The sequence below is a fragment of the Felis catus genome, chromosome A3 (assembly GCF_018350175.1).
Source record: "Felis catus isolate Fca126 chromosome A3, F.catus_Fca126_mat1.0, whole genome shotgun sequence".
NCBI classification, from domain to species: Eukaryota; Metazoa; Chordata; class Mammalia; order Carnivora; family Felidae; genus Felis; species Felis catus.
The window spans coordinates 3,314,622-3,337,195 of NC_058370.1; the positions used below are offsets into that span (position 1 = coordinate 3,314,622).

Genomic DNA, 22,574 nt, shown 5'->3' on the forward strand with positions numbered 1-22,574 from the left:
ACCTTGCGGGATATAGACAACAGTTTTACGGCATCAGGATCAATTCCCCATCATAGCAAAGGTTCTCAGAGAACTTGGCACCCAGCTGCACATCCATCCAGCTGTCAACGTTGGCTAACTTACTGGTCCTCGGGTGCTTCACTTCCCACATCTGTAAAATGGGTTTAACAGTGGTGTCTACCTGGTGTTAGGTTTTGAGGGGGTTACACGAGATCATCTAGGTGAAAGGCAGAGCACTATGCTGGCTCACAGCAAGTGCCCCCTAAACGCCAGCCAATTAGGAAAGGAATTGGGCTTCAAAATTGAAATTGCAATCATGAGAAGGAAAGACAGATAAATCCTAGCTGTGGCACGGTCTACAAAAGTCCTGGCTGGTTCTCTGCAATTGCCACAGTCATCAAAAACAAAGAGAATCTGAGAAACCGTCACTGCGCAAGGCGCCTAAGGAAACATGACGAATGTCACGTGGTGTCCTGGGTGGGATCCCAGACCAGAAAAAGGATCTGAGGGAAAATCTAGTAGAGTCTGAGCAAAGCATGGACTCTAATAATAATGCATCAGTACTGAGTTGTTAACTGTGACAAATGTATCACACCGATGCAGGACGTTAATAATAGGAGACACTGGATTTGGAGTACGGGAGAACGCTTTGTAGTAACAGCAGTCTGTCTGCAAATCAAAAACTATTGTAAAATAAAAGTTTTGCCAAAAAAAATAGAAAAAAAATTAAGCCTCTCTCTTCCCGAGACACACAGCTGGCACCAAACAGAGCTAGTTTGGCCCCACGTGTGAGTGATGTGGGGGCCCAGCCTCCACCCTTTCTGGGCCGTGTCTAGTGTCGTTATTTGAGACAAGTGCAGACCTGGGAGACCAGAAGCTGGACAGTGAGCCCCCCAGTGAGGAGGACTCAGGTCTGCAGAATCACATACATGGCAGCACAGTGATGGAGAGGGGACCTATGGAAACAGCACCCCGCAGGTGAAAAGCAGAGTGTGGGAGATCCAGAACCTGTCTGCCTGGAGGTCACTTAGGAAAAATGCCTTATGTGTGCAGAGCAAGTGACGTCACCGCAGCAGCCAAGGCCCTGGCTTGGGAAAGGCTCTAGGGCAGGGCAGGCTCACAGGCTCGTCAGGACGGCAGCCGTCTGCCCAGAACAACTGTGAGCCTTGGAGGGACCCTCCTGCCAACGGAGTCATCTCCTCCGTGCTCAGGGCTCTCCACGTGCCCCAGGAGCCACGTCTACACAGGGGCCCTTCTTCCTCTGGCACTCGGAAGGCAAAGGTGGGATCCGTCTGGGGTTCCCGCGCTGGACTGTGGCAGATCTCGTGGGAACTGTCCCTACTCTGTCCGGAACCTGGCACGTGGTCTCTCCCAGGAGCTCAAGTGTCAAAGCATGCAGTGAGGTGGGAGGCGGTCCACATCTGTGCACCTTGCCTGAGAGCCCACGGTTCGCCCTCAGCTGTTCCTAGAATCATTCTGGCATCTAACACATTCCACAAGGACTCAGGAGTGTGGCCCAACGACACCCCACCTGGACAGCAGTAGGGAGAACCCAATTTTGGTCACCGCTTCTCTTACTACCCGGACCCATGTCTGTCCTCCACTCCTCAGTGTTCGGGGAGCGGACAGATATGTCTGCCCGCTGATCAGCAAGCACGCCCCTTCTTCTGGCTGTGCCCTCATTTTGTTTTCAGAGCCCACCTATTTCCCACTGTCAGGCCTGACCCACACCCCGTTTCTAGAGACGGGTCCCCTGTCCCACATTCAATCACAGAATTTACACCAGAGGTAGACACATAACCAAATCCAGTTAAATAACCTCACCCTCTAAGAGTTCACTGGACTTATGTGCTGTTTCTAGTCTGGTGCTGGGCTGGTCGGATGTGCGCCCCGGGCTGCTAGTGGCACCTCTGCTGGGCCCTCGAGAGACCCCCTGAGTATGAGGCCTCCTAGAAATGAAACCAGCATCGTGGCAGAGACAGAAAAGCAGGATAGCACCTGGGTTGGCCAGGCCTGTGGACAATTACTTCCCCTTGTCTTTGCCTAATCCTGTTTAAGCTGGATTTTGTGTGTTTGTTTTGCCTAAAAAGTCCTGCCAAATGCACTCACTTTGATGGTATTGTCAAAACCGAAGCAAGGGAGGTGCAGTGACCTGTGTTACACCACATGTGACACCACCTTGTTTGAAACCCGATGAGCTGGCCGACCCTCTGTCTTCGGAAGCTCGGTGCCTGTGGGACTATTTCCTTCCCACAACGCGGTGAGGTCTCCCCACTTTCCTGGCTTTAAGAAGATGGTGACTTAAAGGAGAAACATCTGATTCGGAAAGTCTAATGCCACAGGCATCAGCACTTAGCTCTTTTCTTTAGATGGGGGGACCAAACTGGTCCTTCAAAACCCAGGAAAGGAGCACCTCCAACACATACCATCCTTGGAACAAAGGGAATGTGTCTCCAACACGTTCAAAAAGCACTGGGTTTCAGAAAGTTGACTGTGTTTTGTGGTTTCTGAGAGCCCTGCGCGTACCAACACAGACAACTCTCCAGGGGGCGGAGGTCGGCTCTCTTATCGAACTCAGAACAATTCTTTTTGTTTTAATAAAGTATTACGTGGGACTGTTTTTGTTTTTCCTGGAAACCAATGTACTAAAAGTTCTTTTTACGAGACTTCCTTGAAGTCTCCACATCACAATTCCAACTCGGTCGCTGGAGGTTCTCACCTCCAACAGATCCTGCTGGAACTCCCTGTGGGGGTAGGGGGAGTGTGGGGGACAGGGAAGTCCCCAGCTCATCCTCTTTGGGAACTTGCCTTTGAGAACACCTCCCCTGCAAATTCCAGACATTCCATGTTGAGGAAAAACATCCCGTTTCTGGTGATTTCAAAGCCTTTATAAAAATTAAAAGCGGCTGCTCCCGATGAAGTATCTGGTCTTGCCTCCGGTGGGTATAAACACGCAAAATGACTTCATCTCTCCTTAAATAGGAACATTTCACCTCCGCACAGTGGAGTCTGGGGACAAGTGCCTCCTGCAGACTGTTCCCCACAAACAACCTTTTCTTAGGACTCAAAGGAATCTTTCGGATACTTCTCATTTGAAGTTCTATCCTTTTGAAGTAGCTCTGAATGGTTTCATCTCCTTTTGCCTTTCTTTTTGACAAACCTGCACCTTCTTAAACTTCCAGAGACATCCCAGTTTTTAGGGTAAACTCTTGGGCAATTTCTAAGGCAATTTGAAGGGACTTCGTCTAATCTGACACACCCAGTAAGGATCTCCTCATTTTCACTGGGCTTCTTTAATAGATTTTACTTGCTTTGAAAACAAATGGTGGCATGGAAATTGAAAGTAAAGAAGAGGAAATAAATGATTCTGATTTTTTTCACTTTAAAAAAAAGTTTTTTAATGTTTTTTTTTTAATTTTTTTCAACGTTTTTTATTTATTTTTGGGACAGAGAGAGACAAAGCATGAATGGGGGAGGGGCAGAGAGAGAGGGAGACACAGAATCGGAAACAGGCTCCAGGCTCTGAGCCATCAGCCTAGAGCCCGACGCGGGGCTCGAACTCACGGACCACGAGATCGTGACCTGGCTGAAGTGGGACGCTTTTTTTTTTTTTTTTTTTTTTGAGAGACAGATCATGAGCAGGGGAGGGGCAGAGAAAGAGAATCCCAAGCAGGCTCCTCCCTGTCAGTGCAGAGCCTGACGTGGGGCTTGATCTCATGAACCCTGAGATCATAACCTGAGCGAGCTCTCTCTGCCCCTCCCCTGCTCATGCATTCTTGCTCTCTCACTCTCTCAAAATAAATAAACATTAAAAAAATAATAAAGTCAAGTTAACATACCCAGAGTTTGGTAAAATGCTTTCACTGTTTCCCCATTATCTATGGAAAACTAAGCTCTCCTAGAGGCTGTGAGCCTTCTTTAAAGAGGTGAGAACTTTTACCAGAGGAGCTCGCAGCATCATGGGCTACTTCTGCCTTCCTGCAGCCTCTGCCCAAGCTACTCACCTCTCCGGTCTCATCGACCGTGGTGGCTGCGGGTCCCACACAACCAGGAGACCGAGGCTCCCCACCCTCCACTGCCCTCCCCTGAGCACTGGGGGAGCCACCTCTCCCACTGTGTGCAGTCATGGGCAGGCAGGAAGTCAAGGTGCCAGGCCACTGTTTAGCAGGGTGTAGTGGGGGGACTGGAAGTCAAACTGGCACAGTCTCCATGAGCTCTCTCCACATATGTTGACTATTAACCAGAATGAAACAAGATGGGACAAAGCTGACCTGATTCGCACCAGGTGCACTGAGCTGAGGGGCAGGATGTGTGGGGGGGGGGGTCCCCTGCACCCCGGACTCTGGCTCTGCCCTGATGGTGCTCCTTCCCCAGCCTGATCTCCAGCCTCCCCACAGAGTACGGAAGCCCATAGAACACGGCTCCCACTGGATTCTTCTCCTGCAGGACCAGAGCCTGTGGCCAGATTAAATGATTCCTTCCCACCTGGGAAGAGGCAGCTGGAAGTCCTCGTGTGATGTGGGAGACAAGGGCAAATGGAAAAATCTCCTTACTCTCTGCAGCCCATGGACAAGTCCTTGGGACCCGCAGGGTGACCCTCCTCCAGGAGCTCCAATGTCCTGACAATGACACTTTGCTAGGGGCAAAAAGGAATCTCAGCCTGACCCCCCAGGATCCTGTAAGTCTACTTTAACACATAAAAATTCCTTCGGAAACTTCCTTTATCTCCACCCCCCAAGATATGTGCTGGCAATCATCCTCCAAGCTTATGGCCCCTGATATGCATCTGAAGGGTCTCATGACTGAGTTTTTACTAAATAATAATAAATGACCTTTTCCTAACCCCTTTTAGCCCCTCAAGGTCCTGGAAACCTCACTTCCAAAATTCCTTAGAGACATACACTATCCCTAACCCTCTCTGAACCCAAAGGGATATAACAAGTCACTGATCACAACCCCAGTCCAGCTCTTTCTGCTCCCGGGTCCCATCCCTGTACTTTAATGAAATCACCTTTTTGTACCAAAGATGTCTCCAGAATTCTTTCTTGGTCATCAGCTCCGGACCCCACCACCACTCCAAAACTGCCCCACGCAATACCTCAAGGCATCTCATCTCGCCCCCGCCACTAGCAGAAGAGGCTGCCCAGAAGAGCCCCCAACTCAGAGATGCTCCAGAGCCACCTGGCTGTGAAGAGGACGGCACAGCTCAAGTGGGAAGTGTGTGTGCCCTGCACGAGGCAGGCCAGTTTGAACCCCAGCTCTGTTACCGCTGTGTGACCAGGGGTGGGCTACCTAACCCCTCTGTGCCTCAGTTCCCTCCTCTATAAAAGGCATGATCTCAAAGGCATGTGCTAAGGATTAATGACTTAACAGACATAAAGCACGGCATAGTGCTGGCCCAGTTCTCACTCCGTAAGTATCAGCAGGGTAACCCTGACTCTTATCACTGCTGTTACTGCCATCATTATTCCCGCGGCCCCCTTTAGCCTGCAAAGTCACTCTCGTTCAGGCTGTGGCCCTTGGTGTACAGATCGAAGACTGATTCCACCAGCTCCTTGTGAGCCGATCCCTCTCACATGGACAGACTCACAGAAGCCAAGCTTCTCCAGCTGAAGTGCAAGACCCAGATGCCAACATTTTGGCTGTGGCACCTCAGCTCTGTGGCTCTGTGGTTAACAACCCAAACGTGAAGTCAAACCACCCAGGTTCAAATCCCAACTCTGTCACTTGCTAGCTGTGGACGGAGGGGGTGACGCCACCTCTCTAAATGTGCCCTGGATTCTCACATCCGGGTAACGTAAGGATCAGCACAAGGCAATGCAAACAGAAGGTTTCACGGGGAGCCCGGCGCCTAGTAAGTGTTCAATAAGTGGCAGCAAAATGTCCTGTAATTATCACGGAATTAGAAAATGTTGCCTCTGCAGGACCAAGCCTTCTTTCACCACAGACACAGACACCAAATCAGATTCGGAATATCACTTGTTAACAATGAAAAGTAACTCTGACAGAGAAGGGAAGGCTTACAGCCCCTACGACTTCTGCGTTACTCCCGGTGGACACACCAATGCGAGCCATCACAAACCATCAGCAGTCGCCTGGGGATCCTGGAATAGAAGCAGCAAGAGTTGGGGTGCCGAAGAGTCAACGTCATCAGGCTGAGAAGATACGTGGGCCTCACACGACAGGCTTTGACACTCAGGGCAGAAGTGTCTCCAAAGCCTAAGCTCTCTCTACCCGTCAGAGAGGCTCTGAATGAAACTTCTAGTGTTTGCCAGTGGGATTCCTACCTGGCTCTGCTTCCCTGATGGAGCAAACTTTCTCCCAATGGCACAAACTCACTTTACATATGTTAATAGATTCAATCAGGCCCTAGTCTCTCGTCTGCCTCCTCACCTGGCTTTACCTCTCCGTTCTAGGGTGTTCCATGCTATTCTATTCCTGAGGCCAACTTATGTCAGTATTCTTAAATTCTGGGAGATGAGAAGGGTACCTCAATTCAGCCTCCAAACACTGTTCATACCTAAACACTTGGGACACATTAAGTGTGCCTGGGGTCACTTCAACCTCTAAAGCTGCATGTGTAATTGAACTCAAGTTTAAACAACTACATCATGTTTCTGCATAGAGAAACAGCACCAGCTCCCATGATGGGGTGTCCTGCTATGTGGCAGTCACTGCGGAGGGAAGTTTACATATATCTTATTCAATCTTAAACGTAAACCCATGGGCAACACCACTAAGCACCATAAAGGAAGAAACTATTAATGTGTGCACACCCTTGCAGAGGATTCAAGGGAATTATGCCGAGTGATATAAATCAGCCTCAAAACTGCACAGGGTATGGCTCCATTCATAGAACATTCTTGAAATGACAAGATTATAGACACAAAACTGGGTAGCGGTTGCCAGGGGCGGGTGGAGGGTGAGAGGTGTCTGCGGTTATAAGAGAAGCATGGAGCATGAGAGGTCCTTGTGATGGAAGTTCTCTGTCTCGACCTTGCTGGGGTCCACAGGAATCTACACGTGGCGTGAAATCACAGAGGACAACGTGTGCATACACACACACAAATGGGTTAAGGAGAAATAAAGCTGGTTGACTGTATCAATGTCAGCATCTTTGACTTGATGCAGCAATATATGGCTTTTCAAGATGTTATCACTGGGGGAAACTGAACGAAGGGTGAGGGTTTCTGCACGTTATTTCTACACCTGCATGGGAATCCATATAAGGACTAGGGGATGGCAGTACACAGTAGTGTTTCAGAGTATTTCCGGGCCGGAGAGCTTTGGTCTAAATGCCCACTCTGCGATGTAGGATTTGTGCCATCTGTTACTTAACGTTCCAGAACCTCAGACCTTCAGGTGCACAATGAAGGTGAGGGTAGTGCCTATCCCAGAGGGTAGTTTTTGTCTTGATCTCCTTAAGTTAACCAGGGTCAGTTTCCATTTCTTACTCAAAAAAACAAAAAACAGACAAAAAACAAAACCTTTTGATGGATGCATAGGCTATTATTTTATAACAGGAAATCCAGTGACTGAGACGGTACATGTTGTCATCTGGTTCAAGGTATAAATGACTAGTCTGCAGCAAGAAAATTCTTTCCCTGTAGATGCAGAAAAACCATATAAAATACATACAGAGAAAAGCTGAATTTTCCATAAATAAGCTTTGTTTTTCAGGATTAGAGAGAGAACTACCACGGATGGATGGCCCTGGGTCCCAGAGGAAAGGAAACCACATTTCAAAGAGGCTGGTATTTTACGATGCTTTCGCCCGGAGGTTGTTGCTAGTGCACAAGGAGTGTGGACAAGAGGCCAGGATCGTGGGCAGAAAGCCTGGAGAAACCAGGAGCTGGGCGGGCTCTGGGCAGAGGTGCAGGGCTGGGGACCAGCCGGTGCTGGAGGACGGACGCCAGGACTCCAGGGACAGGGACAGAAGGGAAGCACGGACACAGTTCAAGACTCTGTTCCGATTCTGCCCTGGAGACACCTGCTCGTTGGTAAGTAGGGATCACAAACATCTAAGACCAGCAGAAAATTGGCCCCGTGTCAGGGAAACGGTAATGCTTCCAGCCCATGAGGTGCTGTGATGAATCCGGAGCACGGGCCACTCCTGGAAAAGGGCGAATGGGAAGGCAAGGCCCTGTCTGGAAATGGTAAAAGGAATTCTGATTCCCCTAACACAACTGCACGTGAAAAGCTATATCAAAATTAATATTCTTTTCCAGAAGAATATGGCAACTTACAGAGGCTCTACTCCACTAATTAAACACAATTGTTTTAAAATCCTCTGTGTGTAAGACACAAAGAAAACACAGACAATGGAAACAGAGCCACAGATGATCTATATATATATATATATATATATATATATATATATATATATATTTACATATATACACACACATATATATATACTGTAATCATAATGCATGGATTTAAAAATAACTCTAACACATTCATGAAAATAAATCACAAAATAAAGAATTTTAGTGGAGAATTACCATCTATAAAATGTTGGAAAATGGGCATTCTAGAGCTCAAAAAGGCAATAACTGAAAGTACATTTTTTTTAAGTTTATTTACTTACTTTTGAGAGAGACAGAGACAGCGTGAGTGGGGGAGGGGCAGCAAGCGAGCGAGAGAATCCCAAGCAGGCTTTGCGCTGTCAGAGCAGAGCCCGCTGTGGGGCTCAAGTTCACAAAACTGTGAGATCATGACCTGAGATGAAGCCAAGAGTGGGGCGCTTAAATGACTGAGCCACGCAGGCGCCCTGAAAGTACATTTTCAATAGATGAGTCTGACTGCAGATTCAACACAAGCAAGAAGAGAGTAGGCAGCTGGGGCAGAGTAGAATGTGCCCAAACCGAAGAACAGGAAACAGGCAGGAATTGCACACGGGATGGTAAGACTCAGCACACGTATAACTAGAGGCTCGAAGGGATGAGGTGGAGAATTGGAGACAAACCCCAATTTGATGAAATCATGGCAAGAACTGATACAAAATATAAAATCTTATGCCAAAAACTTTATGAACCTTAAGAATGTGAATTTCTAAACAGCCACAGCTAGGGACATCTTAACGAAAGCATTAAAAATCTAGGACAAAGAGGAAAACTTAAAAGCAACCAGACAAAATAAACCACCTTATCTCACAGAAGTAACAGTAAGACTGACAAGCGAGATCAAGAAAAAGAAAGCCACACCTCAGTTCTCAAAACAAAGAGAAAGCCTGCCAAGAATTAAGAGGCGTTACCTTTACTGCAGTCAACAGTAAGAGTGATGGCTGACTTGGCAACAGAAACAGCAGAATCCAGACAACAAGGAAGGACACCTTCAAAGTGGTTAAAAAAGCTAACATCCAACTGAGAATTCTACGCCCAGGAAAACTGTCATTTGAAGGCGAGGACTAGATACTTTTCCAAACAAACAAAAATCAGTGAACTAACTAAAATTTGCAAGAGGTGTCTACAGGCAGAATAAAACCGAGCCCGTACAGCAGTGCAGATTCAGGAGAAGTGAAAAACAAAACATAAGTGTGTAAGTACATGGGTCAATCTCAAGAGCTCTTTAGATTACCTCTATGCCATCAGCATCATCACCACCCTCTTTTGTGGCATTGAAAATATGTTTAGATATGAAACAGAAATAACACAGAAGGTGATAAAGGTTAAACGGACTGTGTTCTACGGTCATTAAGTCATTCAGGAAGTGGTAAAAGTGCTAATTATGTCAGGCAGAGACACGGCAATGCCTCCAGGATACATGTTGTAATATCTAGTTGGACCATTAGAATATAGCAACATAATGTTTAATAAGCTAAAAAGGGAGAACATAAAATCACAAAATTACATTGATTAACATAAAAACAAGTAAGACAGGAAAGAAAATGGAACACAGAAAGGTAAGACATGGAAGAGAAAACAAGTAGTAAAACTACAGATATAAACTCAAATATATCAGTACTTATAGAAAATATACATGGACTAAATACTCCAGTTAAAGAAAACAATGTCTGATTGGGTTTTGTAAGTCTATGCTGTAAAAGAAACCCGCTTTCTGCATACAGACACAGGCAAGCTGAACATCAAAGCATGGAAAAAGACTCACACAAGTCAATCAAGAGAATGTCAGGATACTATACAGACACTGGTCAAAGTCGTTTTAAAGAGAGATGTGTTACTAGAAATACGCAGGGATATCTTGGATAGTGAAAGAATCTACTGGGAAGACGGGACCATGTGAAATGTACGTGCACCTAATTAACATCTATTCAAAATATGTACAGCATAATTTATAGAAATAAAAGAGGAAACAAAAAATCTACAATTGCTTTGATAGGTTTTAACATGCCTCTCTTAGGAAATAACAGAACAGCGGACAAAATGCCAAAGAGGATACATACGCTCTCTGCACCATGATTAACAAACCTGACCTAATTTACATGAACACTGCACTCCACAACTGCAGAATTTGCATATTTTTCAAATATATATGAGACACGTAACATATACACATGTCAAAATGAAAATGTGTGCCATGCAGCTAAGCCATGTTTAAGAGAAAATTTATGGGCTAAATGTACATGTGAGAAAGAAAAACACTGAAACATCAATGGTCTGATCATCAACCTCAAGAAATTATATTTGAAAAACCAGAAAATCCCAAGCAGAAGGGAAGGGCTACAAAGGAAAAAGCTGAACATAATCAAATAGGAAATGCATGTCTAATAGGGGAAACCAACAAACCAAAGGTTAGCATCTCAAGAAGACTAATAAAATTGGGAAATTCATACAAAGATTGATTTAAAAAAAGATAAAGAAGAAACAAATTACCAATATGAATAATGTAAGAGATGACGTCTTTAGAGAACCTGCAGACACTAAAAAATTAATCAGAGAACATTATGAATAACTTTACCCTATAAGTATGGAAATTTACATGAAATTGGTAATTTTCTTAAAGCCCAAACTTCCCAAAACTGATAAAATAAGAAACAGAAACACGTTTCTTATAGAAACACTCTTATAGAGCCCACATCTCTTATAGAGCACTTTAGGTCCAGAAAGTTTTATTGGTAAAAATGTTCCAAAAGGTTAAGGAAGAAAGTGTCAGTCTTACACAAGGTCTTTTAGAGAACAGGAAAAGATCACTTCCTAACACTTGTGCATAAGGCTAGAAAAACCTCAACACCAAAACCTAACACGGACATTATAGGAAAGGAAAATTCAGGCCAATCCCTCTCACGAACATAGATGTACAATCCTTATCACATATTAATAAATCTTTTCAGTGACATATATAAAGGATAACAAAAATAATGCATTGTGGCCAAGCTGGATTTATTTTAGAAACACAAAGTTGGTTTAAAACTGGGGGGAAAAATCCATATAATTCATTCTGCAATGACTTCTGGTACCAACTACCCAGAGGGGGCCAAACCTCACAAGTCTTCCGCCAGACTGCTCTTACTAAGACCACAGCTTCGTGTCCTGGACTTTCTTTACTTCTGACCAGCAGGAATACAAAGTCAGGAGTTCCCACAACCAGCTTAAATTGATAATTCACTGGGATGACTCTCAGAACTCAGGGGAGTGCTGCACTTACAATTACAGTCTTATTATATAGCAAAAGCACACAAATCAGAAGCAGCCAAAAGGAAGGACACATCAAGTGGAGATTTGGAGGGTCGAAATGCAAAGCTTCCGATCTTCCCATGGAGTCCTAGACAGCATTATGCACTTCAGGCTCTCACGTGCGACAGCACTCCAGAGTGTAGCCCACCCGGGAAGCTCACCCAAGCCTTCGTGTTCAGAGTCCTAACCACCGGGGCTTGACCACGTCCCGATGACCCAGATGGGTCCTAAAGACCCCATCATACATCACACTGCTGGACTATCCAGTGGCCAAGGCCCTATCAAACAAGGACACTCCTGCCAGGCAGGACGTTCCTGGGGCCACAGCACCTCCCCAAAACCAAGGGCAAACCTCTCTCTGGGTCAGATTAATTCTTCACTACTCAACCCCATCAACAGAATGATGGGGAGAAACATCATATGATCATCTCAAGGTATATTTGCTGAAATTCAACAACGTTCATGACCTAGAAAAGATCTGAGAAACCTATGATTTCTGATTCCATATTTAAAGAGCTTGGAGTCACCACTCCACTCTAACAAGTAGTAAAGAGCTGACCAGATGGAAACGTGAACACCTCTCCTTGGCTCTGAAAGAGAAGGGAAGACACAGGGCACACCGTTGCCCCCACGACTGGAATGGAGACAGACAGGTGACCACAGGGAGTCATGGCTTCCAGAGCAGAGACCGGTGAGCTCTGAAGCAGGAAAACCTAAACTGTACGGAAGGAATTGCTGGTGGTGTGGAGTGGACAAAAACCCCAGGGAGACCCAGTGGCAGGGAGACCCAATCATGGCCGGCTCAAATTTTTTACTTCCAGGAGCTCAGCCAGGTCCTCACAGTAAATGCTGGAGACAAAATCATTCCTGCCTCCAGACGGAGGAGTAGAAAGGACGCGTTCTGAAACACCTCGGAGCTCTCTGCCCTTCTTCAACAAGGCCTGCCCTCAGAGGACACTAGTTAACCAGGGCCTGCCCTGCTCAGGTTTTACCACAGCCTACCCGACCAGGCGAAGGACGATACTCAGCTCCAGCTTACTCTAGCCATCCTGGCCCACTGAAGAGGGGAGAAGAACATCCGAGAAACTCTTGGCAAGTTCCCAGTTCAGATGTACAGGCTCCCTGAGAGACTGGGGCCTAACGGGCAGAATGTGGACTGCTTCCCTTCTCCCTACACCTCACCACCGTGCCACTAAAGGCTGTTTACGGCAGGCCCTTTCACCCTTTTCACGTCCAGCTATCAAGAAAAAAAATTACAAGGCACACTCAAAGGCAAAAATCACACTGTGAGGAGACAGACAAGCATAGAGTGAGACACGGCAGGAATGTTGGAACTATCAGACCAGAAATTGAAACAACTCTGATTAATATGTTAAGGACGCTAGGGGTGCCTGGGTGGCTCAGTCGGTTGAGTGACTTTGGCTCAGGTCACGATCTCATGCTTCATGAGTTCAAGCCCCACGTCAGGCTCTGTGCCAACAGCTCAGAGCCTGGAGTTTTGGATTCTGTGTCTCCCTCTCTCTACTCCTCCCCTGCTCGCTTGCACACGTGCTCTCTCTCTTTCTCTCTCTCTCAAAAATAAACATTTAAAAACATTTAAATAAACATAAAACATTTTTTAAAAATATGTTAAGGATGCTAATGGACCAAGTAGACAGCGTGTAAGAACAGAAGGGCAATGTGCACAGGGCTGGAAATCCCAAGAAGCAGCAAAGAGAAAGGCTAGAGACAACAAATACTGTGACAGAAACAAAGAACGCCTTTGGCAAGCTGATGAGTAGCGTGGACACAGCTAAGGAAAGAACCTCTGAGCTTGAGGACATTGCAATGGAAGCCTCCCAGTCTGAAAAGCAAAGAAAATAAAGACTGAAAGAAACAAAACAAAACAAAACAAAAACAGAACATCCAAGGACTGAGGGACAACTACAAAAGGTGTAACATTTGTAATGGGAATTCTAGAAGAAGAAAGAAAGGAACAGAAGAAATATTTGAAACAGCAATGACTGAGAGTTTCCCCAAAATCAGTGTCAGACGCAAAACCACACATCCAGGAAGCTCAGAAACCACTGAGCAGTATAAATGCAAAAAACAAAAACAAAAACAAAAACAAAACCCTCGACCTCAGCATGTCCTTTTCAAACTACAGAAAATAAAAGATACAGGGGTACCTGGCTGGCTCAGTCAGTTAAGTGTCTGACTTCGGCTCAGGTCATGATCTCACAGTTTGTGAGTTCGAGCCCCCATGTCGGGCTCCGTGCTGCCAGCTCAGAGCCTGGAACCTGCTTCAGATTCTGTGTCTCCCTCTCCCTCTCTGCCCCTCCTCTGCTCACGCTCTGTCTCTCTCTGTCTCTCAATAATAAATAAACTTTAAAAAAAATTAAAAAAAAATATACGGAAAAAATCCTTAAAAAAAAAGCCATAGAGGGAAAAAAAAAACAAAAACACTTTACCTACAGAGAAGCAAAGATAAGAATTACATCCAACTTTTCCAAAACTGTGCAAACAAGGAGAGTAGAGTGAAATATTTCAAGTGTTGAGAGAGAAAAAAACCACCAACCTAGAGTTTTGCATTCTGTGCAATTTTCCTTCAAAAGGGAAGGAGAAACAAAGACCCTCTGAGGCAAACAAAATTGAGGGGACTTGTTGCCAGCAGACATGCCTTCAAGAGACGTGAAAAGTTCTTTAGAGAGAAAGAAAGTAATCCAGGTCAGAGACTCAGACCTGCATAAAGTAAGGAAGAGCACTGAAGAAGGAATAAGTGAAAGTAAAATGAAAACTTTTATCTTATTCTCAATTGATCTGGTAACAGTTTGTGCAAAATAACAATGTACTTGATTACGTGTGCTATGCGTACTTCCTGCATTCTACGTATACAGGCATCTGCACTATCTGTGAAGTACATGTACTGTTACTGGAAAAGGGACCTGAATCGTCCTAAGTATATACTGCAAATTCCTGTGCAACCACTAACAAAAGTAAAAAAAGAAAGTATAACTGGGGCACCCAAGTGGCTCAGTCAGTTAAGGGTCCAACTTCAGCTCAGGTCATGATCTCACGGTTCGTGGGTTCAAGTCCCACATCGGGCTGTGTGCTGACAACTCAGACCCTAGAGCCTGCTTCAGATTCTGTGTCTCCCTCTCTCTCTGCTCCTTCCCCACTCATGCTCTGTCTCTCTCTGTCTCAAAAATAAATAAAAAAACACTTAAGAAAAAGAAAGTACAACTAATATTTTAAGGAGAAAAAAATGGAATCACATAAAATGCTCAGTTAAAACCAGAAAATGCAGAAAAATAGTGAAAGACAAAAATGGGAACAAAAAACACGGGTAATAAACAGAGTGCAGTAAGAAACATGGTAGCTATTAACCCAATACCAACAACCAATTCGAACCCCAATGGCCTGAATACACCAGGTAAGAGGCAGACTGTTGGAGTGGATCAGAATGTAAGACTTAACCTCTATGTTGTCTGAAGAAACCCACTTTAAAAATGAAGACACACAGAGATGAAAATTAAAAGGGATGGAGACAAATACACCATGCTACTACTCATCAAAAGAGAGCAAGAGAAGCTGTGTTAATTTCAGACACAGCAGACTCTAAAGTAAGAAAAGTCACCAGGGAGAAGTTAATGGTAGAACCCTGAAAACTTTCTGCCACGATTGGAAACAAGCTGAAGGTGGTCAATCACTATCCAAAAGTGTGCTGGAGGTCCTAACCCACACAGTAAGTGGTAAGTAAATAAATACAGCAAAACAATTGGAAAGGAAAAAGTAAAGCTCCCATATTTGATACAAATATGTAGAAAATTAAGAAAAAATACACAAGCTAATAGAATCACTAGGAAAATCCAGCCTCACCATTACATGCATGCCGATATACAAACACAACCACATTTTCCACACCAGTGACATGTAACTAGAAATTAAAATGGAAAGAACTGATGATATTTACAGTATCAGTAGGACCATCCAATGTCTAGGAATAAATCTAACAAAAGCTTTGCAAGACACCTATAGAAAAAAATATAAAAAATTACAAGAAATTTATAAGCGCTAGGTAAATGGAAGGATGTATCATGTTCAAGGATTTTAAGACTTGTTTCTGAAAAGACATAAACTTCCTCAAACTTATGGGCATGTTAGAGATTCTATTCAATCTCACCAAAATCCCAGCAGATTTTTTTTCCGGGGTAGAGGGGTTGTGTAGACTGGCAAGCCAGTTCCAAACTGTATGTGGAAAAACAAAAGCAAAAGAAGGGCCATGGTAGGCTTGGAAAGATGCAGAAAACTGTAGGATCACAAGACCAAAAGTAGTGACCCTGTGAAGCTAAGAGGTTAACACAGTGGCACCGGTGCAGGGTAGCAGGTCCTCCCACCTGGGCACTGCTGACACTGGACACTGGAGACGACGACTCTCCCCTGGGGCTGTCCCGTGTGCTGCAGGATGGTCAGCACCATCCCTGGTGTCTACCTGTTAGATGCCTACAGTACACACACACACACACACACACACGCACACACACACATTCTTTCTCTCTCTCTCTCTCTCTCTCTCTCTCTCTCTCTCTCTCTCTCTCTCTCATGACAACTAAAAAAAGTCTCCAAAAATTGTAAAATGTTCCCCAGAGGGGGCAAAATTACCCCCAGGTAGCAACCACTGGAATAGATCAACAGATCCCAAAAAACTACATGGAAAATGAGGAACAGACCACACATTCCTTGATTCATGACAAAAGCAACAACGTCTCACACTATAGACAAAACTCCACTCCAAATGACTCAGAGATCCGAATGTTAAAGGTGACAATTAAAACAAAGTCTCTGGGCGACAATATACGAGAACACCTTCGTGGCCTCAGGCCAAAGATTTCTTAAATAGGACACACACTAGCACACTAGCACCAACCACAGAGCGGAAAGATGACATACTTTATTAAAAGTTAGAATTTCTGTTTAGCAAATGACACATTATGGAGGAAAAAGCCAAACCACTATGCTGGAGAAGATATTTCTAACATAAATATCTGACAGGAACTGCTAACCAGAATAAAGAATGCACACAGGAAGAAAAGGCACACAACCCAACAGAAAAACTGGCCGAAGACTTGAGACACTTCTCGAAAGAGAATATCCACGTGGCAAGAAGCACAAGAAAGGGGCTCAGCCTCGTTAGTCATCAGGGAAATGCAAATTACGGTTAGGATGAGATACTACCGTGATTCTATCTGATGGCTAGAGCGGAAAAGTCAGATGATGTCTAGCGGGACTGCGGGTGTGGAACTGAAACACTCCTGAGATGCCGGCGGATGTGTGTATTGGCAGCACCCGCCACAGCTGAGCATACACCCTCCACGGGCTGGGAGAGTAGCTGCGGCCGGTGACCGCCCAGATCCCTGTAGAGGCCAGTACCAATCGCCCAGCTTCTGTGTTTGCCGACTGATGAAGGCTCGCACCTTTTCCAGAGAATGACTTCATCGACGGGAGCCATCTCATCCGGAAATGCCCACAGCGTGATGCGCACCCCTCGGGGCGGGCCCATGGCCAATGCCTGGCTGATTACAGGTTACGAAAGTCCTCCAGGGCTGACTGCGGTGTCGTTCACCTGGAGTCAGGCTCAGGTGGACGCCAACCAGATAGACGGGCTGGCTTGGCTTCTTGCCCTGGCTTTCCTCCTCTCTCTCTTCCTTTACAGGTTCCTCCAGAGAACAATGTTTCCATAAACCACCTGCAACGGCAATACCCTCTCAAGTTCCGCTTCTGGACACCGTGACCTAAAACAATCAGCAACTCGTCTCCTAAGTGGAATCCACTCAACACAAGCGTGTGTGCGTGTGCACCCAAAACACAAACAAGGATGCTCACAGCACTGCTCATCATAATAGGCATCCTGGCTGTCCAACAATAGCATAATGGATAAATCACCATCTCTTCTCACAGTGCAAACACACTACAACCACACGCAACATGCATGCCTCCCCCCAGACATAATGATGAGTAAAAGGCATCAGGCACAAAAGAAAGCATACTCCCTGATTACATTTACATAAAGCCCCAAACAATCAGAATGAACCCTAATGATATAACTTCAAGAGTGCTTGCCATCTGAGGTAGTATTGTGGGGGGCGGGGAGGGGGTGCAGGAGAGAGTAAATGTTCATTAACTCTATGAGTATCATTTATATACACCTGTGTATGTGTGTCATATTGTAATAAAATGCATTTTTTAAAAAAGGTCTTATTCTGTATTCAGTAATAGCTTCTAACAATGTACCACCTGCAGCAAGTTTACTGATAACACTTTTTTTTTAATTTTTTAATGTTTATTTTTGAGAGAGAGAGAGACAGACAGACAGAGCATGAGTGGGGGGAGGGGCAGAGAGAGAGGGACACACAGAATCTGCAGCAGGCTCCAGGCTCCACACTGTCAGCACAGAGCCCAATGCGGGGCTCAAACCCACGAACTGTGAGATCATGACCTGAGCCAAAGTCAGATGCTCAACCGACTGAGCCACCCAGGCGCCCCTACTGATAATTCTTTACAAGGGTTTCTTTCTAGTATTTTGTTATCCCTCAGGCCACTTCCCACTGAAAAGGGTCACTGGGTCTCAGGCAGGTTTTCTACATAAAAGTTAGCTACCACAGTCCAGAAAGACCTGTATCCAGGTTATTCCTAACCCCCCCGACTTCCCGACTGAGTCAACCCTGGCGCTTTTCTGACCTGCTCGTGCCTCCGGCAGATGTCCACTACATGCCCACTAGGCACCGGGCTGCTCAGGGCTCTGGGACGAAGCAGTGAAGCAGACAGGCATGGCCCTTGCTCTGGAACAGCTCACAGCCCAGACAGGGATCATACCCACAAACTATCCTTCACTGGCCGCCAGGGAGGCCTTTGGGGGCACGGTGGGATATGTTCTTTCAGAATCGTTTGCGAAAGCACATTCCTTTGTGGTGACAGCTTGTCGAGAAAGGACAAAGAGGAGCTGCTGGAAAGCTGCCTTTCTGGCTTTGTCTTCCAAGGATAATACGCAGCTGAGCACGAGACTATTGGCACTGAGCACACAGACCAGGGAGAAAAGGCTGCCTCAGATTTCACCTAAACCTCCAGCAGCTTTGTGCCCCCAAAGGGGAGTAAAGGGGTCTCCAAAGTGTCTGCGATTGAATTTCCTTCCAGCCCACCCGAACACTGCCCCAGGCTCACATTTAATTCCACTTAAAGAAAATTTTTGAGTATGACATTTCTCAGGTGCCTACACGTGTGTACACAAATCCCGTCTACACTCCAGCGTGACAACACCCGTAACAGAGAGCGAACACACAGGGGGGTGCCACCGCCCTGTCAGCTGACACCCGAGACACAGTGAGGGAAACTGGGAATAAATGTGGGCACGTCACATGTTCCACAAAGTATCAGCCGAATCTTATGGAAGTGCTGGTCCAACCCTTTTTTTGACCTACAAAAATGGTGGCTACACGGGGTTCTACCTAACATTCACTAAGCACATTCTCTCATTGGTCAGCGGAAAGCTCAGTGGATCTCCTTAGCCAACCACCTTTGCCACATCGATCCTGAGGAGACTTCCCGTTGGAAACACCTCAACTACCTGCACAAACTCGGCTCCGGGGGCCAGCGGGATTGAGGCGGGCCCCGTCTCCTTCCCTGTATTCCCCACAGCCACCTCTCCATAAACCAGCGGAGTGACCTTCCAAATAATCAAAGGCTGAGAAAGTGAATGAAGTATGTAGCGAGAAATGTCCCATTTCATTGCAGACATGGCTCTGATCCTATCTGAAAGGCATCTCGGTGCAGCCTCACCCAGAACACACAATCCCAGCGCCCACACCATGGTGTATTTTCATGCCTGGCTTCCCAGGAGAAGGCATTTCTGTCACGGGTTAGAAAATGCAAGCATTTCCACCTCCCTCTTAACGATTATAACATTGTGTGTGTGTGTGTGTGTGTGTGTGTGTGTGTGTGTGAATAGATTAGAATGGGAATCAGTAGGCAGAGTAAAGAAGATGCCCTCACCAATGCAGGTAGACACTATCCGATCCACTGAGAGCCCGAATAGAAGAAGAAACGCAGAAGGAGAGTAAATTCAGTCTGTCTGCTTGTGGTGAGGCATCCGTCTTCTCATGCCCACGGACACTGGTGCTCCGGTGCTCAGGCCTTCAGACCTGGACTGAACTATACCGCTTTCCTGGTTCTCCACCTTGTTGATGGCAGATTGTGGGACATTTTAGTCACATGAGTCAATGCCTACAGTAAATCTTTATGCACACAGAGACACAGATATATACAAAGATATATATAAGTATATATGCATATGCATGCATGTACGTATATACGCATATATGTATATATGCATGTATGTATATATGCACATGCATATATTTGTATATATATATACAAGGACACATATATATGTGTATATATGTATATACACACACATATATATACATCTGTATCTCCTATTGGTTCTTTTTCTCTAGAGAAACAGAATAGCCCTGTAATGACCCTGACTAATATACTAGGCTATTAATTAGGAAGATCTAAATAAATCCTCTGCCCTACTTCCCTTGTAGTTGAAAAGTCAAAATGTATATTCATTAGAATTAGGTTCTTAGAGTGTCCCCTGCTGTGTTGATGTCAGGGGGATTTATCTATACTTCCTGATGCTTGAATAAAATCATTCTAACCATGGGTTTTGCATATCGCTCTCAAGGAAGACCTTAATGCTCATGCAATTCAAATCGCCATTCAGCTGTCTGTAATTTCAGTGACAACTGTCCCCTTCACACATATGTACACCACTAATCAAAGACACAGCATGAGTCTAAAGGGTAGGGAGATGATCCTCCGGTGGCAAATTTAGGGATTCTCTACAGCAGTAGACTTCAAACTGAATACAAGAGGATCTTGTTAACTGAGTATACATTAACCCAATCCCCAGTTACAAGGTTGTGGAGCAGGGGGTGAGCGTAACATAAAGACAGTCACCTACAGGTGACTGTGCGAATATTAGCCCCTTTCAAACATCCCAGCCCACTTCCAGCTCCTGCCCCTGCCCACTGCACCAAGGCTTTATCAGCCAGTTCCTTCCTTCAGAGGCAGATGTTGGCAGCATCTAAGAGGATAAGGCAAATCGGTTTCAAAGGAAATGTGAAAATCTTGCAAATGATGCCGGATTTTATGAAGTAGATAACGGTGATTCCAGAAGACACAGAATCTCATCCGGAAGCCCTCACATATGAAGAAGACATGGCGGAGTCAAGAACTGAAAAGCGTATGTACAACGACAACGCAGACATTTTGAAAGAAAAATTGTTTGAATTGAGACATGTTCTTGGCAGAGTGGTCATGGCCACTTCATGAGGGGCGATTAAAACACCCACATGTCTGTAAGAGGAGGATGGGTAACCAAAACAAAGCTCAAAAGTAACTCTGATGTTGAGGCGGACATAAGGTACAAATGCTCGCTGGAGCCTCTGTGGCCGGGGTGTGGGGCTGCCCTGCAACGCCGTCACCCCTTGCGGTGGGGGATCCCGAGGTTCACCTGTGGCCTGGCCCCACGCGCAGTCTTGGAGGAGGTCACCGAGAGGACTAGCCTGCCGGCCAAGGGGAGGAATCGGCGGCTCCTGACCCCTCCCTTGTCCCTGGGAGGTGGATCTGCCCACCCTTCCCCCACGCGGAGCCCTTCCAAGGAGTCAACCTCGAGAGGGCGCGAGGCCCAGAGGCCATGGGGGCCGAGCAGTGATGGAGACCAGTTGCGGCCTGTCTCTCAACGCGAGGTTCCACAGGCAGGGGCAGGATCTCCTCAACTCCCGCCCCCCCCCCCCAGCGGCCTCACAGGGAGGTCCCCTTGCTTATGAACCCTGCCACCTACCTAACCACAGCGGCCTGCGGCTTCGGCTCTCCTTGTCCTCGCGGAGCACCTGTCTGCAATTTCCCCGCGAAGTCCCGAAGGCGCAGGCCCCACAAGCTCCGCCCCAGCTTGGGAGGGATGGAGCGCAGATGAGCCAATCAGCTGGGCCGGTTTCTGGACACGTGGCCCAGCCCCAGCGCAGCCTGAGCCGCTCTCCGCGCTCGCGCTTGGCGCCGTCACCTGGGCTGGCGGGATGGCTACCGCTACAAAGAGAGAAGTGGCGGCCTTCGCCTTCCCGAGGCAAGCGCGGGGGCGAGACCCGGACTGGCTGTCGACCGGCTGTGTGCCTCAGGACTCGCCCCCGCCGCGGCCGGCCGCCGCCCCAGGGCCTCCCGGTGCCTTCCTGGGACCCGCGGACCCAGAGCGAGGCGTGCAGCCGGTGGATACGTGCTTCCGGATGCTGAAGACAAAACTAAGGTAAAATGTCTCATTAGATTTTGTTCCTATTGATTACATGTGCAGGTGGTAATAGTTTGGACATCATCAATATTAAGCCCAGCTCTTTGGTTTTTGGGTGTGACGGGGCTGCTGGAATCTCGAACGTTGCACGGGTGGCACTTCTGTAGACAAAGCGGGAGTACAAGGTGGGTGAAGCGAACGCGTACGGTGGCCGGGCGGTACTTTTGTCTAGCCCAGACCGCGTGGGCGCGCGGCGGGTGTAAACCCCGCGCTCGCCACGCTCTCTGAAGATATATCCGAAACAAAGGATCGCTCAAGCTGCTCCTTGGGGATGCGTGCCAGGGAAAGGGGGCGCCTTTTTGCCGTCTGGATCCAGATGGACCGGCTGCGGGGTCTCCGCGCGGGTTTTGCAGAGAAGGGTTTGGAGTTCCAGGACAAATGAGGAAGGGGAGAGAAATCAGGCGAGTGTCAGAGGCACCCCCGCTGGAGAAGGGTGGGTGGCGACAGTGGTTATACTGAGAGCAGGATGACCTTCTGTTCCACCGGAAGTTATTTTTAATTCTTCACCTGATTTCAAGGCAGAGGTTTTCCTCTTTCTCCCCACTCTCAAGTCTAGT

At 46.6% G+C, this 22,574-nt stretch overlaps 1 long non-coding RNA gene across 2 annotated transcripts in view; it reads right to left on the bottom strand.

Moving 5' to 3' along the window:
• Nucleotides 1-21,699, bottom strand: part of LOC123384245 — a 267,602-nt gene extending 245,903 nt beyond the window's left edge. For both annotated transcript variants that reach the window (XR_006594993.1, XR_006594994.1), the window contains exon 1: nt 21,520-21,699. This is a non-coding gene — a long non-coding RNA (uncharacterized LOC123384245). The remainder of the gene's footprint in view (nt 1-21,519) is intronic.
• Nucleotides 21,700-22,574: the final 875 nt, after the last annotated feature.